This window comes from Vidua chalybeata, chromosome 4 (assembly GCF_026979565.1).
Source record: "Vidua chalybeata isolate OUT-0048 chromosome 4, bVidCha1 merged haplotype, whole genome shotgun sequence".
NCBI lineage: Eukaryota > Metazoa > Chordata > Aves > Passeriformes > Viduidae > Vidua > Vidua chalybeata.
In genome coordinates, this window is record NC_071533.1 from 50,756,973 (window position 1) to 50,776,963 (window position 19,991).

Below are 19,991 nucleotides of genomic sequence, written 5' to 3' on the forward strand. Positions count from 1 at the left end.
GAAACTTTTTTGGTCCTTAAACTTGGTGAAATTGGACTGTGAATCACTTGTACTTGAGTGTTAAACTTGGCTCTTTATTGTTTTATTACCTGATTGCTGAAGCCTCTGACAAATTAAAGGCAAGGTCTTATCCACAATCATATCCTGAGTTTAGCTGTTCACAGAATCATGGAATATTCTGAGTTGAAAGGGATCACAAGGTTCATTGAGTCTATCTTTGAAGTGAATGGCCCACAGAGGGATTGAGCCCAGAGCCCTGGCAGTATTAGCACCATGCTCTATCCAGCTGAGCCAATCTCACCTGTCTCTACAGTATGCCAAGAGCTTCGTGGGGATGCCCTGGGGGAAAGGCTTGTTTTCAGCCTTTGTGCTGTAGGGGCAAACACTGAGGATCAGTGCCTGCCTGTAATGCTGTGGTGTCACCAAGCAGTAAGAGGTGACCTAGAGCTAGGCAGAGCCAAGGGTGTGATGTAAGCCTGACCCATGTTTCCCTGAAGCTCTGCTCCCTGCAGGCCCTGTCTGTAGACCTGCTGTGAATCTTCTCTTTGCTTACCCTTACTGAGGAGCTTGTGTTGTCTATATTCTTACAACAAATCATGCATTTACTGGTGGAGGGGAAGGGGAGATGTGTGTGCTGTAGGTGTCTCTTCTCACTGCCTTTTTCATTAAAACTGTCTGATGTGGCATGTTATACCTGATATAACTATATCCATATGATTAGCTAGTCTTGCCAGCTTTTATCTGGGTTACAGTTATCTTACTTAGGGCCTGTTTCTGTAAACAGGAACACCCAGGCATCTCCCCATCTCTGACTGTTTTCAGGCAGTGGTGACAAAGCAACATCTAATTTAGCTACAAAAATTAGTAAGGTTTCTGAAGAGTGTCATTCACTGTCAAAAGCACTTTTGTTGGCAAAGAGCCATGGGGAGCCACCTCTAGAAACAGGGTCTCCCTCATGTTTTTGAGGATGTGGAAATGGATGACATTAAATAATGGGCTATAATTCAGACAGTGAGAAGTTTGCAGACTTATTCTGTAAGTAGAAAAATCACTTGAGGAAACACATTGTGTATAATTCTGTCAGTCAGAAGATTAGAGAGTCAGTCAAAAACTAACTTACACAAATGGCTTAATAGTAAAGATTGTGCTAATAGAGGTGAGAAATTTAGCTGAAGTATTTTGCTTAAGGCTATGAAAATTGGGTGACTTTGAAAAATGGTATTTCTTTTCCAGAAGATGTAGTAGAAAAGTGTTCTGAGCTATAAATAGTTGAACATGATGCTTCTGTTGCAACATTAGGAATAATCATAATTACTTAAATTTGTGGTTGGAAGAATCCCAATGTGCACAAAATGCTAACATTTGGTTGTATATTTGGATAACATATATAGCCTTTAGGGCTCAGATTTCAGAGTGGGACTTGTTCATTATAATTTGTAATTGTGTGTGAATATTATACTGACACAATTAAGGAATGAGCCAATGTGAAACAGAGGTGCTTCAGATGACATTTTGAATCCTCAGTGCTAGGAAACACAGACTTAGGAGCAGGTTCTTTTCATCTTTTTTTTTTTTTTTATATGCATATATATACATATATGTATGTATATGTATATATACTCCCTGTAGTTAGAGTTTGGAAAGTCACGCACTACCAAATTTAGATTTTAATAATGTACATTCCTCTAGAAAGATAAGTGAACTGCAGTGGCTGCTGCTTCTTCCTCCTGCTGTTGGTAGAGTGCATCCTCCTTTTGAGAATGAGTTTTCCTTGAGAGGGTGGAACCAGGTTTTGTCTTGCTTCAGAATTATGATACTAACACTGTTCCACTGATGGAGAGTGGAACAAATGGATGTGCCCTTAATCTATAGTTGACATACATTTAGGCAGCTCATCTTACTTCAGTAATTGGTGTAATCAACCCTTGCTAAAATGACACATATATTTGGTTTACTATTTGTTATGAAATACTTGCACCCACAGTGTGAACACTCCTGTCACATCTTTGGGGTGGGGTTTGCAATACAGGGGAGTTTGTGTTTGGCTGACAACTTTCTGGTGTCTTCATCAAAGCAGCAGGAGCACTTAGTGCTGGAGAGCCAGGACTGGAGCAGGTGTCAGTGAGATGAAGTGTTAATATGAGGCTTACTCAATGCTTACTGCTTTTCCTGAAGTTCCCCAACTCGTGTATGGGAGGTGTAAAGCTGTACCCAAAGGCCAGAAAACCCCATTGCCAAAATAGTCAATAGCTCTACCCTTTTCTCCTTCTGCTTTCTGTGTGTGCAGAGACCACACTGTGGTGGGCACCTCCTCTGGGTGAGAAAAATAGGAGTTTTTTGTTAAAATTTAAAGTTCACATAAGGGCCTAAAAGACACATAAAATCCTGCTGAAGCTAGATTCTCCTTGTCCATTTGAAATTTATAGCTTTAATGTTGTCAGTATTTTCATCCTCCAGACAAATTAAAGCTCAGAAGGAGGCATCAGCAGTGAGTCCTCTGAGCAAAGCAGGAGTAGCAAAGATGAAGATTTTGAAAGTCATTTCAGCAAAGCAGGCAGTAATGAAGAAGATTTTCAAAATTAAAACAGTTCCCTAATGTGGTTTCTAATGCCTTTTCAAACTGGGTAGCAAAGGTGTTTTTCAGACAAGCTCCTGCAATTCAATTAAACTGACCTAATTTCTATTTCTTCTCTTTCTGCTTTCCACACTGATACAATTTAGTTTTCTTAAAATCATGTTATGGCTTGGAAGGGATTTGGGTACAGCACTGTTAATTGACAGAGTTTAAATACAGGAAATGTTCCCTAAAGCTTGCTTAGTCTGTATGCTCATTTGAGCTAAAAAAACTTAAGGACTTTTTTTATTTGGGCAGATGAAAGTTTTTAGAAGGAAAGTAAGCATTGTTGCAATCCAGGACAAATGTAGTTTTTAAATTAGGAGTAGAGCTTATAGGCCCACTCTTCTATATTTATATCATTCTCTTTGTGCTGACTGCTCACAGTGATACACAAAGTGGCACAAACTCTCACTAAACACCTATAAGCTCAGTTGTGTGCATCACATCCCACAGTTAGCAAAATTGGTAATGCATTTAAAGCAGCTTTATCTAGAAATAGAAATTCTTAGTGGACTTCAGCAGCTTCTGTTTTCTATCTTTAACCTAATTAAATGCTGATTTTAAATGCATTGATGACATCAACATTTGAATAAGATTATGGAGTCATGGTTCTACGTTTCAAGCCTTTGAAATAAATAAAAGTTCTTCTCAAAGCATGAAATTACTTTTTCTTGCAACCCATTCCTTAATTTAAAATCACTAATCTTATGAGACTGGCAATCCAAGCAACTCTTTAAACCTGAAGCCTAATTTGCCCATAGAAATGGCGCTGCTGTGAAGCAAAAATAAACTAATAAGTAACCCCGATTGAAATCAGCTCGTCATTCTTTTATACAGAATTGCTTTAGTTTAACTATACTAGTGCAACACCACCCTTTTTTTTTAGAGCTGTGAGTAGTACACATTGGTCTTTCCACAAGGTGCTTTGGCAGTGGTTTTGCAGCTGAAGCAATGCGACTGTGGTATTTAATACAGGCTGGGTTGGCACATTTCCAGTGCCAGGAGACCCCTGCCATGTGCTGCTGTGAGACTGCCTTGCTTGGCAGGTGTTGGTACTTACTTGCAATATGCATATGCAGGATTGAAACCAAAGGGGTAGTTTTAAATGGTGAGAGACATCCTCCCTGTTTGCAGTCTTTGTTCACTTCATAAAGAAGGTCTGAAATTCAGGTATTCATTTCTCTGTTGTCATTTTAACTTACTAACTGGTGTGATTTGTATGTAGTCCAGGGATTTTAAGCAGAAAACATAGTGAAAAGTTATTAATACTCAATATTTCTTTGTATTTTACATTCAAAAATGTTATGTATCACATCTTGAATGAGCTTTATCAAAATTTTGAAGTTGCTGAGGATAGATAAGTCTAGCAAAGATTTCCTTTCTCTGCAATGCAGTCACAGATGACTGATATCAGTCCTACAGTCATGTGATTTCATTCTGTCAATGGATGTTTCCTCAGCTTTGACAAAACTTATCTTTTAATGTTAAAATCAGGTAAAATCCTAGAGTCCAATTATGCATCCCAAAGCAAATACTGATGCAGTGCATGTCTTTTAAAAATCACATTTAACTGAGGGCCTAAGTGGTTTATGGGAACTAAGAATAAATAATACCTCCAGTACGAACTTTTTTTCCTCTCAGCTGTTTAAACTCGTTCTTAAGTTCTGCTGACAGGGATGCTTGTGTGGACCAGGGACTGGAGCCTGTAGGGGTCTGTGCTGTCCCTTGCAGCGTTCTATGTCTTGTGGTGATTCACTGCATACACTTCCCAGATTTTGATATCTAGAGGCATTCCCATTTATTATATATTTTTTTCCAAATGGCACATGTTAATAAGGATGAGTAGGGAAAGGTAAATCTGATTTACGGAAGCTACAAAGATGTAGCTTTGTTCTGGTTGAGAACAAATACTTTGAGAACTTTATAGTATGATCCTTGTGATGGTCTTTACCTATCTGAGAGAGCCTTGAGGTTCTAGGGCCCCTGGAAAAAATATCAGGGCTTAGTTTTTGTGCTCCTTCCCAGTCTGATATCCAAAGAACTGGGCTGCTGTCCTGTGGGAGGATGGATTGTGAGAGAATAGCAATAGTGCTGAAGGCAATCTCACCCCTGAGGAGTTGCAGCTTTGCTAATTACCAAAAAGTAGGAATAGGCCTGCCCTTAATAGGTCACAGCTGTGTCCAGTAAGGATAGGTGTTATAAAAGAGTGGGTTAGCTGGTTGGGAGGAGAGTTGGAGTCAGTTGGCTGTGCTGCTGTGAGGAGCAAGGGTCAGGTGGTCATGCTAGGGACAGGAAGAAGTCAGCCAGCCTTGTGGAAGGAAGAGAAAAAGAGTCAGTGCTGCGAGGCACTGCCTGTGAGAACTCACAGAGAGAAGGTATAAGAGTTTTACAGTAGGATAATAAACTGATGGTGACAGTCACTTCCTATCCACCGTCGAGTGGTACCAAACACCAACGGCAACAATTGGTGGCCCGTACAGGGATGGATCCTGACACTGTCCCAGTTTGGATCACAGTGCTGGAATGATGAGATGGTGAAGAGACAGGAAAGTGGTTGGGTTACTAATGGAGACCCAGATAGCTGCTAGATTCTATCAAATCCTGCCTTGTTCAAGTCAAAAAGACATCTGAATTCATTTCAGCTAGGATGGACAGACAAATCTAAATTAAAATGTAGTTAGTGCTCTCCTAACCCTTCTGCTACCTGATCAACTTTCATACTACACATCTCATTATGATGAGGTGAGGAAGGGGTCTGAAGGAATAAGGTATTTTTGTCCTTTACAGGAAAGAAAACCTTTTCACACTGTGCTACCTGGCATATTGCCTCCTGAAATCCTTTAATTGTATCAAGTGGTATGTTTTTTTCTTTCTCTGTAGCAAAATGTTCTTGCAGATGTGACTTATGAGTGACTTGCTGTGACTTTTCCTGTCACAATTAAATTTCTGTGATGCTGAACTGCTATTAAGAGTTGGTCCTCTTCTCACCTATTCCTTGAGCTGTATGTATTCAACAGGAGAAAGTGAATTTGAAGCTTCACAATTAACAAAAGTGCTGAAAAAACCACCAGTCTGCTGTGGCTAGAGTTTAACCTGAGATCGTAAGGTGAGAGCCTGTGGTCAGAGGCCTGCAGAAACCATTGCATTGCCCTGAGACAGCTGGAGCTGAGGGTGTCTCTAAGGTGACCCCTGGCTCTGAGTGCAGCACTAAAGTGGCCCCTGGCAACAGGGAGTGGTTTTCCCCAGAGCTGAGACAGAGAGACAGCTCTCTGCTGATTTCCTCCTTTCTTCCTGTAACAAAGGTTGTGTTTGTTAGTCAGTTCCTTATTCAGGTGGTGTTTAATAACCAAAAACCAACATGAGAGTTTGAAAAAAAAAGCCCGCGGCTTAATCTGCAATATCTGTACTTGTGACATGGTGTTAAAACACCAGTAATGCTAGAGCCTGAACTGGGAGAGGAGAGAGAAAGCTCTTCGATACTGTTACCTCTAGAAAGGAACACTCTGCATTTGATGCTGTGCAGAAGGAACAAAGCTTGGCTAGTTGAAGTTATATTGGATGATCTGTTGTTTGGGGAGTTTTGTGGGTTTTTTTGGTGTTTTTTTTTTTTTTTCTTTTTTCATTTATTACCTTTTCAGATAGTAGAAAATTTTTCAAAAAAGAAAAATCTTTTCACTTCTTTGTGGAAGAAGTATGGAAACTTGAGAAATTATGATTGCATAGGCAAAGGCTAAGAAGAAGGCAACAGGTGGCAAACATTAATATGAGGGCAATTAGCAGTGTGTTTTGGGTGGAGCAACGATTGGAGAGGACAGCTTTGTGATTAACAGGCCTGACTAACTCCCAGCAGTCTGGTTGTGCTTCCTGCTGGCACTGCCTGCCTGTGCTCTCTGTTGTTCTACGTGTGGGTGCACTGCAGGACGGGCCCATGGGACACAGCTCTGGTCCAGCTCCAGCTGCAGTCTGCTGCATCTCAGACTTTGGGTTCAGATCGGGGTTCTGATGTGTGTCAGCAGATTCTGTGTTCCCCCGGGTTTCCCCCTGCGGTAGCCCGTTCCCAGGTTTCCTTACCGTGCAGGCTCCCATCCCCCTGTCCCTGCCTGTGGGGCCTTCCCCGCCGCTACCCCTCCCCCGGGCCCCGGTGCCGTCCCCTGCTGCGTCCCTATTGGCTCCCCCAGACCACGTGACGCCCCCTGCTCCACCCCCGATAAAAGCCCCACACAGCCGGGGCCATGCGGCCATATTCCCCAACGCAGAAGCTGGGAACGCACCAATAAAATGCTCTCAGCTCCTGCCGTGGGGAATTTGGTCCTTCCTTCACCCCCTTTATTGAGGTCCCTCGCACGCAGCGGTACAAACAGCCGACCCACCTTCCCGGAGCGCGCGGCGCCCGGGAACAGCAGCGGGACCGGAGGAGCCACGGTGCCCCGCCGGGCATGGCGACTGCTGCGGAGCCAGGAGGGACAGCAGAACCACAGCAGTCAAGTGCCATTCCATGGCAGAACAATTCCCAATTCCCTGCCTAGCTGTATGGGATATTAGTTTTTTAATGCATGAGACATGGCCTAGCAAAATCTGTTTTAAGTCCTCTTACTGGGCTTGACAGCAGCATGCTACTGGTAGATCCCTTCCATCTGAGCAAGGCAGCTTGACAGCTACGTTATTCAAAGCAACCTAAAGCTCACAAACCTGATGTTTCCTTGACTTTGGAGAGTCCCTGCTGCTCTGGGTGAGCTCTGAGCCATCTCATGCCCAGTGCAGACACTGGAACCCACTGCTACCGAAGCCACACGAGGCAGTGGTCCCCACAGGTTGAGCAATAAGCTCCTGATGACGCTCATATAGGATTTCAGGTACCTGCAATTATGTGCCTCCTAAACCCAAAGGGATTAAAACCCAGAGCACTTACTTCTCAGGGATAATGTATTCTTTAACAGTAAGCAAGATGGGATTGGGTTGTGCCTCCTTATTCTCCCTAAAGTAAAGATGTGCTAGAAGGCTGGATCCAGTCTGGAACAGTCTGGGTAATCTATAAATGGTTAAATATAGTGTGTGTCATTAGGTGTGTCTGGGACAGCCAAAGCAGTGAGGCCTTTATCCCTTGTGGTGCTTGTAGATGCTGCTGTAACACAAACAAGGAAATGCTGCAAACTCCTGATGGCAGCTCAGAAACAAGGCACCTGGAGCCTTCTTGCATGGGGAAACCCTGCAGGAAGGGAGGGGCAAAACCCCAAAATATAGTGGGGGCTGGGTAATTGTACACTGTGAGTAACAAACACCTTGGAGTCTTGCAGGTGTCTCACCCAGATGCTTCAAAAGGCCATTCATGGAAAGCTTTGTGGTAACCAATTGCTATCTTGCTTCCTTAAGGAGATCTTCAGGTCTCCTGGAAAGCAAAGTAAGGGTAGAGCTCAGGCTCTGTTTCAGGCAAACCTTTCTTACCAGGTCTTTAAAAAAGGTTTATTGACATGAAGGCTAAATCATATTTGTGTTGTGTTTTGCTGGACTAAAAATATATTGCTTCTCAGTGAGAGAAAAGTGAATTGGCTCAGTAAGGAGATTTTCTCAAATCAGGCATTTCTAGCCTTTGTTTTCCACATAGGTGTGGTGTTTTTTCCCTTGGGAGGAAAGTATCAAAAGATCTCTCTGTGTGGGAAGGTGGCATGGGAGGAGGGTGAAGCTAGTTCTGCAAACATGCTTATTTCAAATACCACCCTAGAGAGAGGCTGCAGATTTTTGGAGACTGGGCTCCATGTGGTAGGTGGGAGAGGGTTTCTGTGCTATTGATTAATTTCAAATTGTGTGGGATTTTCTTGGCATAAATGAATAGGGTCTTTGCCAATTTAAATTTAATTTTCCTTCTGTCAAAGGAGCTGGAAAAGCTGTGTGAAGAGGATGTTTTGGGAATGAAGGATTCCAGTATCTGCAGGCCGTGATGGAGTTAACCTTTCCATTTTGTTTGGGAGAAGGTGCATGACTTTTCCTGGGCAGTAGTGTATTTACTCATGTAGTTTCTTTTGCAAGAAACTTTCTTTCCCAGAGCCTTACTCAGCAAACTGTACAAAGCACAAAAGGCTTTTTAAAATATACCTTTGAATATTATGCTTCTTACTGGGAATGCCATGGAGATGAGGAAAACCAAAACAACCTGAATAAAGAACAAATCCTGCAGGGTAGCAATAGATTTGTACAGGCTGGGAAACAGGAGGTCAAATCTAGAAAACAGAAGGCCCTTAACAGACTCAGTCCTTGGGTTAGAGAATTTGTGCCAGTATCTAGGTAAGCTGTTCAACCATGTCAGCACTGCACTGCACAGAGAGCTCTGTGGACAGAGCAATATTGCAGGCTGCAGGAATGTGAGATAAACTAGAATTGTACAGGCCAGAAACAAGTCTGTTGTATTGAAAAAAGAAATCTCAGTCTGTGATAAACTTTATTTCATGTCAAGAGCAGAACATACAAATCCAGGCTCTTTCATGGCATGATACTGAATGATACAAGCCTTGTAGCACAGAGCATACACCACTGCTGGGTTATTTGTCCTAAATTCACTTCAGAGAAATTCAGTCTGGTTTTATTTATGCTAACAAATACTCATTTAATGCAGCTGTTACAGCAGTGCAAAGCACAGGTTTGCAGTAAGCCATGCTCCTGGGGCTCATCTCAAGTACTGGCCTTGTAAAACATTTTTTTTTTTTTGCACATTTGGCTTTTTTACATCAAGCTAGAATAATGTAGAGAATGGAAAAGAATTTCAGAAAATAAGAAGAATCATTGTTTTACAAACATCATAATTGTTTGACAGAGGCAATTTTAACATATGTAGCAGCTTAACAGGCTAAAAATCAACATATTTGGGGGGAAATATGAACATTTAACTTCTTGGAGGGCAAATAGAACCCATAGAGAAAAGAGATGATGTTGGTTTTTCTATTTCAAAGAAAATTTATAGAGGCTAGAGGAAAAAATTGCATTTTCTGTGGCTGTAAGAGTTCAAGTTATAACTGGATTTCCAAATTGGCATGGAAACAGAAGGAAAAGGTACTGAAACCTGTTTATAAATAGCTTGAGTTTGCAGAGTTACAGCCTTAGTTTGTCACTGCCAGCCCAAAATGAGTCCTACACAAAGGAATAAGTATGACCCACAAAGCACATGGTATAAATTCATTGCTCAGACAAAACCTATATATTCCTGACAAGACTGAAACAGAAGACGATGAATTAACAGCTTGGCCACCTGCCCAAATTCATAGTTCCTAGCAGGTCTGAGAATCAGGCAGCTATGCACAGGGCACAGTGTTTGGTCTAAGGCATACACAGAATAAGGGATTTCGAGAAGTGAAAGTAAAACCTGGAGAACAATATACTTGGTGCACAAGAGTCAGGTTTGAAAGAAAAAATTGATTTTACTCATTTTAAAAAACAAACCTCACCAAGTTGTCCTGTATGGAAACAGTGATAAAAATAATTTTATCACTTTCTTCATTATTCCTTGTTCTTGTTGCTTTTTAATTGGATCATAACATGAAATCCAGATAAGTAATATGGCTTGCATTGTGACACCTGGAGAAGATGCTTTCCTCATCAAAAGAATTCTATATGTTATGGGAGCAAATTTAGTTTATTCTGTGAGCAAAATAATAATATTATAAATTATGGCAGGTATTGGTGGTCCAGAATTCACATAAGTGCCTGGCTTGTTAAGGGCACCCATTGTTTCTAATCAGGTATTTCAGTGAATGGTGAGGCTGGGGTGTGCCTGGCTCAGGCAATTATTTCTGAGACAATCTTGCAGCCTGTGATCTAGAACTGCTTAGACCTAGACACCTGTGGGGATGTTTGAGAAAGATCAAGTATATGCACTAAATTTAGGAATCCTTCTAAAACAGTATAAGCTGTGTAATTCAGCTTCCTTATCAGATTTTATCAGTGTCTTCTTTCAGATCAGACACAGACTGAAAAATATTAAAACACCTGATGCGTTTATTTTTCCTTCACTTTTTTTTGGAGGGGGGATGGTGGTGGTGGAATAGGGTGTGTCTTTTCCCCCAGATTCACTGCTCAAGATGCTTCTCCTACACAAGGCAACTTTTACATAACAAGTGTGGGAAAAATACTAGGATGCTTTTTTTGAACCTCATTGTTCCCGAATATTTGACATAAAGATTGGTCAGCAGAGTAGAAAAGCATAGTTACAGAAGACTTTGGAAATGGATAACAAACCTTTTGAAACGGAAAAATATTCAAAACAATTAAAAGTCGCACTCAAAAATTTTCAAGCAATGACTCTGATTCAATACTTAAATAAAGGCCCTTTTATGACTTTTTCTCTTACATGAATTCTTTTTGATTCAATGGGCTTTTTGCTTTTGAATACAGCACTTAGATTAAAGTGTAAAGCATAGAGATAATTTGATCTAGAACTCTTTAGAGTGCAGGTGAACTTTTCCATTTGGTTATTTTAAACCAATTACCTTCACAGACATTGAGTGATGATGGATGGCTAAGGGAATGATTACACACAACAATTTCATGAACAAGAGCAAAGAGCTCTTACATTATAATTACAGTAACTATTTCTTAGAACAAAGCATATCCAAAGTATTGACTGCTGCATCAAAAAGGCCCAAATGTTACTAAAATATGATAATGGTGAGATAGCAGTGAAATACAGCTGCATTTCTGTAGTATTATTGAATTGCTGATCTTGATTGCATTTGCAACCTTTTTTAGTCTCTCAGTAAAACAATACTTGAAAATTATAGGAAAGGATTCATTGCCTTAAAAGACTTAGTTTGTCTGGCATCAAGACAACTTAGTAATTTTTTTTTCTTCCCTTAATCCTGTGCAAAAGAATGTGCTATATTCACCAAAATTATCAATGAAGATTGCACTATCAGGTCTAATTTGCTGGAGTATTTTTTGCCTGTGGAGTTGTTCAGGATGCTGTATGCTAACACCAGGCTGACATTTCCAACAGAACTCCTTGCTCCAGGGAGCAAGGTGTGTCTCAGGTCACACTGTCATAAAGCAAATATCTGCTGGAACTTTATTTATTGGTCAATCTGACATATTGCCCTATGACTAAAAAGTCACTGGGTTGGATTTTTAGAGAGTGTTAGTCTCTAGAGGCAGCTCTGGCTGTTCAGGCATTTGGGAGACTTGGGTTCACATTCTGTCTCCTGCCCCAAAATGGGGGCTGATTTACCTCCTTGCTTCTCAAACCTGGTTTTCCCCAACATGGAAAATCGGTCGCTATGTGCTCTGGGACAAATACTTTCACTCTCCAGGAGGAAAGTCCAGCCACACTGATTTCTGTGGTGCCACTGTAAAGCTTTATTGTGGAAGGATGGCAGGGAGATGAAAGAAAGCTGAGGCTGTAGTTTGATGGATACTGGGTGTTGGTAATTGGCTGTGAAAACAGCAAGCTGACCTTTCCCTGGCATCTAGCTTTTTGCCCTTGGCTTTCCTCTGTTTTCTTAAACAATCTTTGAGGTTTTTTAATCATCTGAACCCTAGCAAATCCCTATGTTTTTACTCTATATAAACAAAAAGAGAATGGAAATGTTTTATAGAAGGTAATTCATGGGATAATTGCACTGAGCATTAGTTTTTAAAGTATATTGGTAAATATGAACTAGCCTTTTAGCAATCTGTGTGCATTCATGAAAAGCAATGGGAAACACTCCCAAGTGATTTTAATTTAAAAAGAGATGCTAAAAGACAAAAATTAGACACGGTATATGGTGGTAGCTCTTCTGGGCCCTGGTAGCCTTCCATTCAGGGCTGATGGCTGTAGTTTTTGTTTCATTTACATTGAAAATGAAATCTTATTGTATTCTTGGTGCTTATCACGTTATCTACGTTTGCCCCTGAAATGGTGCCTGGCAGCTGAATCTGTATTTTCTGTGCAGACATTGCCTATTCACTACTGATGTTCAGTGGAGACATGCACTTACTCTGACAACAAAATTCAGAGTTGATACCAAGCCATGCAACATCTGCTAAATTCACATGGGGAAAGGGAATATAAAAACAAATACACAAAGGGCACAGCTACTGAGATGGTAAATATTGTTTTTTCCATGCCACACCCAAACCAGAAATAGAGACAGAGGAGGCCTTAACAAAGCTTGATTCAGGTTCCTGACAGCTGACAGCAACTGCTTGTTTTCCACTGAGCTGTGAATGAGAATGCCAACTTCAAAAGCATGAATTAGCCTGAGACTTAGGCTCCTTTTACTGTGAGTAGATCAGAAGTAGATGAGAAGAATAGCTCCATGGAAATGTGTAAAGTCATGTTAATACAATTGCTATCAAGCTTGCTTGCCATAAGAGAGGAAGAGTGGATAACAATTTTTTTGGAGATAATAAACTGCCTGTACAGTAGTGTGACAGTGTGGATTCACTGCCTGGGCAAGAGGAGCAGCTGGCAAGGGAGCCTGGATTGGCTGCAGGCTGTAGTCCCTGGACTGGGAGCTGCCCAAGCACAGTGGGCCTGGGTCCTGGTGGGGGATTTCTGCACCAACTCGGCTGTAGGAAGGAGCACACAGCCCAGAATGGAGAGGAGGAAATTGCTGGGTGCCTGTGCCAGGGCATAGGTGGTGCTTCTGCATCCTAGGCTGTTGCACAAAGCTCAGGTGCTTAATAAGGTCGATAAAACTGGGCACTCCCAAATCTACTGCTGATAAAACAAGGTTTCAAAGTGGCTGTGGGTTGAAGGGGGAAGTGAATGTAAGAAATACAGTCCAGTCTACACATATAGTCATTGCAATAAATTCAGCGGGGAGGGTAGGTAGTCAGGGGAGGAACAGACCTGCAGTCTGGTGGGCCCTCAGGACTGTGGGTGTGTGGCTCCACATGGCTCATCTGGGTCACTCCCTGCCTCTCCTGCCTGAAAGTTGCTGTCAGATGCTCTGCATCAGAGTGTATTGTAAGAGGACATCAATGCTAACCTGCCTGGAAAAGGGCCTTAACATCCAGATGCACCTGCTCTGAGCGTGGCAGATTGGGCAGATGTGAAATAATATGTTTTGTTATGGTCTGGAGAGCTTCTGTCCAGCACAGACAAACCTGTGCTGATGCCATGCTGTTTTGGCTGGCAGCACTGTGCTGGGTAGCACTGGCCCCATTTGCATCAGGTTATTTTTTTTTTCTCTTGTCCTCTGTTGGCAGCATGAGGATTTGATACTGTTCCTACTGGAACCAGTGAGAAGAGTTCCTGGGCTGGATTTCATACTGAGAGGGTTTTTAGTCATTGGGTGTGTGTTATTCTTGATATGAGGTACACTTTTTCTTGTTATTCAGCTCCTTCAGAAAAGCAGATTACCTGCAATAGCAAGGCTTTGGACCTTGTTTACACAAATTCATACAACTGTTCTTTAATAGAAAAACATAACTATATTAAAAAGCTGGAAGTGATGCAAAGTTGAGCTGGGTCAAGCTGGTAACATTAAAAAGAGTTAGCTCCAAGGAGAAGGCTTACTCTTCCTTGCTATCCTAAATGGAAAAGTAACTTTTGTGAATTAATAATAGAATATTCAACCAGAAATATTTTTCTAACCAGAAAGCATCTGTGCCTTTGCAGCAAACATCTGTGATAAAAGTGAAAAAAAGGGAGTTAAATAAACTTGTATAAAAATGGCAGACAGGATAAAAAGTCACACAGAAAAAAAACCTAACTTGGACCTTTTTCCTCCCTTCCTCCTGCTGTAAGTGATTAAATGTTTGGTCTCCATGCAATGTATTCTGTTCTTAATAAAATTTTAAAGATCCTCCATATGTCTAAGTGAAAGTGACCCAGAGGAGAACTTACAGGAAAATTGCTGCCTTTTTTCTCCCCTTTCCAGCAATCCCTTTTGACCTTTCTACAGTAACTCAATTATTTTGTCCATTTTGATATCAAACTTTCAATAAATAAAATTACATTGTGTTTTGTACCTGTTCTCCTTAGCAATACGTCCTGCTTGCCAGCCCTGTTCTGTAGGTCAGCAAAAATCAACAATTTTCATGCATCATTGCTTGGATGTGAAGTTTTGACATCATGCAGGATTTGGACTCCAGCATGATCAGGTGCAAAATGAGGTGCTCCTGGTTAAGGAGTGGTGGGATTTGGCCACTTGCTCTAGTTAGTGATGCCCTCCCCACCAAAACTGTTGTGTGGAAGGCATGGAGACATACTCTGCTGACAGGTGATCATATATAATCCTCAGAAAGACAGGGTCTGAAGAAGAAATTTTAAGCTCCAAACAAATATTTATTTCCTGACTGCATTTCATCACGTTTCAGTGGGTTGAGTGTTTCCCCCACCCCTGTCCTTTGTGAAACACTATCAGTGAAAGATGTAGACAATGCTGAGGCCATGTTTAACTGGATACAGTGCAAACACAGCAAAAGACCATCCCTTTCTGAAAGACGTGAAGAAAAGCTTTCCTTAGCTTTCATTCAGTAAAGTCTGAGAGCAAATACTTCTAGCAAGTTTGTTTCCTTGAGGTCAGGTACAAACAACAGTGTGGTTAGAGAAGGGCCTCAACACTCAAAAATGTTTGCCTTGCACAGTGAACCACTTTTAACCAGACTTTCCAAGGAAGCATGATTCCCTTCACTTGAAGATTTGCTCTGTCTTCCCACCTACCTAGAGCTGTGCAAAAATCATCAGGTTGATTTTCAGTATTAGCCTTAAATATGGTGCAAGTTCCCTGAGATCTGCAAACTGGAAGATCTGGATTGCCTTTTGATCAATGCTTGTCTTAGCTTTGGGGTAAAGAGAAAACTATTCTAAACTTCTGACAGTGTTTTGATTTTTATATTTGCTTGGCTTTCCCCAAAATTCTAGAGAAAAATTCTCCCTTCAGTTTCCAATTATCTCATTTTCCAAGAACCTCTCTCTTCTTTTGGTTGTGAGCAGGAAGTATTTGATTTGCATCTTTCCTGTGAAACAACACTGCATTTGGTTCTATATTGATGTGACAAAGCAAGAAAATAGGTTCATTTGTTTCATCAGAAAATAATAAAAGGTAATAATTAGAGCAGTACAAGTTTTTGCACTAAGAGTAAAATTGTGGACATAAAAATCTGAACTACTAGAGTGCTTGATAGCAAGTGCCTCGTTTGTATTCCTTTCTTTAGGAAAGGAGTTAAGGGAGGCCCTTGCTCATTCAGTGGCCACTCTTTATTCAGTCACAGAGTAATTTCAGTGTGCATTGTACCTTCCACCCTACAAAGACACTTAGTGTAATTAATGTTCACCAAATTTAACTACTGAACTACTCAGCTGGTTTACCATGATACATGCAAGTTGTACAAATATTTCTTAGAATAGACTGGCCATGGCAGGCTGCTTTCATGTTTTGGATGCAATGCTCTTCTCAGTGAAAGCCCGTGGTTGCCTGTTGATTTGGGAGCTGCAGTGTTCCTCTCCTGAGATATCAATGTAGCTTAGTAAATAAGCCCCTTATCTACAACAGTTTCTAAATAGGTTTTTGTAAATAATACAGGCTCAGAAGTCAGTTATAGTCAACTCAGAGCAGTTCTTTTAAAGTGTTGTGGTTTATTGATGCACTCCCACTGGCACAGTTGGGAGCTACTTTTGTCAGGACATTGGTACAATGAGTTTGATAAAGAGACACTTCATGGCTCAGGCTGATCTAGGCTGTGCTCAGGTCTTACTCCTCCTCAACATAAGACCTACTATGTTTCAAGATGGGCACCCTGAAAGTGAATGACAATTTTTTGAAGTGCCACTGGTAAACTTGTTTGGACTCAAATTTATTTTAAATACTGGTAAAGACAACCCCCTTTCTTTTCCCAAAGAAAGTTGTGAGCTTATCTGAAGCAAGTTGCTTCAGGTATTATTATTCTCCACATCTTTTGGTATCTTTTAGCATTATGTGGAAACAAGAAAAAGAGATGTGTTTCATAGAATGAACTGCGGAAAAATTACATTACCAGCAATCAACACCCAACCATTGTAGGAGGAAAACAATAAACAACACTTGCTGCTTTTGAGCAGTGGGAATCGTTAGGATGTGGCAATCCTGTGATGCACTAGAGATCTTTAGTAAATTTGGATTCTGTAACCCTCTAGAATGCAGTTTTTAAATTCCTATAGAGGTATTAAAAATGGAGTATTTAGAACACTGTCTGAAAACAATTACAGTTTAACAAAAATTGGGATGAGAAAAAGATCTTTATGATAAAAATGCTAATGCTGTAGACTGGAAAACTCCTTCAGTGCAAGTAAAAAATATTAACTCCTGCAATATTGCCAGTAATCGTCAGAGAAACTTTATCGTGCCACGTGAAAACTGATATGCTTTAATGCAATTCTCAATTTAAAATAAACTGGTTTTAACTGACTGTCCTCTTACTCTGTATTTTGCAATTTTATTCTCCTTTTATGGAGCACTGTAGTACTCCCCATCTGTCTTTCATTTGCTTTTGTAAGATTTTATTTTTAAATGTACCAAATTCTAGAAGGGGAATTTAGAAATCGTATAAGTTCATTGAGGAAGTCAAATCTGTTAAAATACAGTGGGGTTAGTTTGACTGAAACAATGTGTAATTCATGATATAAGGAAGTAGAAGAGTTCTAAATCCCTTCATTTCAGATATCAAAGACATATTAACTCCTCCTTTACCCCACACACTCCAACCATTTCAGTAACTAAGAGATCTTTAAAAACATTGCTTTTTTAAATAGGTTTGGCTTAAAAACTGTTTTCTTTGGATTTTCACTGAGCCAACTCTCTTTCTGAGTGTAAAAACAATCCTGACTCTACAACAGGTGGAACAAGTGAGATCAGATATTTTCAGTGTAGTATTCTCAGACTGTTTGGAAAGGTAGAAAAGAGAGTACAAAATACGCCCTGTAAACAGTTCTCTAGAAAGCACAATGTTAAAAGTTTAAAAGAACTTTTCCTACCTGTAGTTTTTGTGTGGATCAGGAAGTGTAGCTTTCCTGATTACAATCTTCCATGGCTTAGCTTGGCTTCTGCATTTGAATGTTAACTATGTAAGAATGCCTTGTTTAGCTTGAGAGTTTGCATGACCTCTTAATGAGACACTGTAGTTAGTGTCATTGGGTATTAAGGCATCATGTGACTGTAGATGAAAATAAAATCCTTTAAAGTTTGCATTAATACTTCCTAGAATCTGTAACCCTTTACCTGCAAGCTGGATAAAAACCTGATAGAACTCACCGTTTCTGGCCAGGGTTAGCAGAAGGAGAAACTGAAGAACACGTGCCACATAATTCCTTTCCTCCGGGACAGTCACAACGACCACAACAAAGCCCGAGCCTGTCAGTGTATTCATGCTGCCATTTGCATATTCTTTAAGTTAAATCTCCCCATATCACAAACGGTGCTGGAGGGATTTGGCAGAAAATTCCTCTGTTGCATGTTGCCTGGCAATGACATTCATTCCCTACTGTTTGTGGGATTCTCTAAAGAGAAATTCAGCTCTGAGGTGTATTTGCAGGCATCGCCTCACATTTACCTTTGAAAGCTGCCGACTTTCCTGGAGTCATTTTGATTTGAGTGTGGTGTTTCCAGAAGTGATATGAAAGATGTTCTGTTGCCACAGCCAGTTGAGAGAGATTTCCCTGTACAGGAGGAGAGGTTTAAGTTAGGCAAGTACCTGGGTCATGTGCGATCTTTAAGGTATGTCGATGTATCTGGAAACTGTAAAACAACCTCCGGGAAAGAACTGGCACTAAGATTGCCTGTGTCGCAGCAGGGGGGTGCTAACAAAGCCATCTCGATACCCTTAGGGTGTGGTTGTTGGTGTTTGCGGTTTTTTTTTTTTTTTTTTTTTTTTTTTTTTTTGTGCTTTTTTTTTTTTTTTTTTTTTTTTTTTTTTTTTTTTTTTTTTTTGCTTTAAGCCTCATGGAAGCACTTAAATGAAGTTTGGCTGCTGCATTGAGTAGGCGTGCTGTTCCCTAAATAATGAAATAACGCCGGATTTACAGTTGCCTCCCTGCCTTGCAGGGATTGCATCCTCGCCTTCCCCGTGGAAGGAGGGTGCTGGATTAAAATCACCAAGGGCTTGGTTTGCCCTGCCTCTTGTCCTCTGCAGTGAGCTGAAGCCGAGGCTGTCAAACTCCTGTCAGCAGCGGGCTGGGGCAGGCAGGTCCCGTGCCCGGAGCAGGGACTCGGATGCGCCACCTGGCCCCAGCCTGCCGCTGCAGGAGCCAGCACAGGTAGGGGCCGAAATGTCATGTGCCAGCAAAAAAATGAATAAAAGCTGCTTTGGATATTCTTATTTTGAGCAGACAACTAAGTCATAACGTGAAGACCAAGCATCATTTGCAGGCTATGAGCTAGCGTGCTTTAAAGATCTGCAACAGGTCTTTGGCACATTTAAAATATTTTTCTTCTGCAAACCATTAGTTTTAGCTGAAAATGGACTTGAAGAGCCAGGAAGTTTCTTAGTACAAAGCCTTCACTGAACTCTCCAAAGGCTTTCTGGTCAGTAAATAAAGGATTGCCAGGCTAACATATCCCGAAGTTGTGAGGGAAGGTGATGGAGGCGGGAGATGCAGACAGTTTAGGGCTACCCTGCAGCACGGATCTGCAGCTATGAGCAGCCCTGTGCACAGCGTGTGCTTGGACCGGCCTTATGGTCCTGCCCAGCCGGAGGTCACCCCATGGCCAGCTCTGTGGTATTTTGCCTGTGGTATTTTTTCATTGTTCTTGTGGCTGCTGGGCTAATGAGGTGGGCTAACACGCCGAGAAATGTCCAGTCGAAAAGCTGCGTTTTAAGCCAGGAGGCCACTCAGAGCAAACACAGTGAGGCTGCCTTCCCCCTTCTCCTGATGCTTGGCTTCCTTTTCAGACTCCTTCCACGGCTACTGTATTTTTTTGTTGTTCCACAGACTGTTCATTCTTGAGATTTCTCGAACCAGCACCCGGTATTCCTGTCGTAGTAGAGAAGTTCTGCCCCAACCCCTGCAATCCCAACCGTGCTGTGCTTCTGAAACCTATCGTTTTCTGTGAGTATGTGCGAACTGCTGGGATCTTTTTTGGGTTCATTGCCTGACAGGTTTTCACAGATGTGTCCTGCAGGAAATGATCACTTGTCTCACCAATCCATAGTGCTTGTTCAATAACATGGGTGTGATACTTTTTCAAAGGAGAAGTAGTTTAGACATTCAGCCTTCAGAAATCCTCTTTTCCCTCTAATCTCATTCTCGTACCTTAGTCTACTGCTTTGGCTGTGGTTTTCTGGAGAACGTTGCTGCCGAGATAGAAGGCTGCCTCGAAAAATTGCAGCCTAAAAGGCTAACTTTATGACTTCATATGCTATTGTCAATGTGATATTACAGTGGGAAGTGCCAGGCAATTTACTAGCAAGCAATGGGATAATGTAGACA

General features: G+C 41.3%; 1 protein-coding gene across 1 annotated transcript in view; it reads right to left on the reverse strand.

Moving 5' to 3' along the window:
* The window catches only part of C4H4orf19 (chromosome 4 C4orf19 homolog), a 30,382-nt gene extending 23,649 nt beyond the window's left edge, over positions 1–6,733 (reverse strand). The window contains exon 1 of the mRNA XM_053940775.1: positions 6,689–6,733. The gene's annotated coding sequence lies outside the window, so the exon portion shown is untranslated. The remainder of the gene's footprint in view (positions 1–6,688) is intronic.
* Between the last annotated feature and the right edge of the window lie 13,258 nt (positions 6,734–19,991).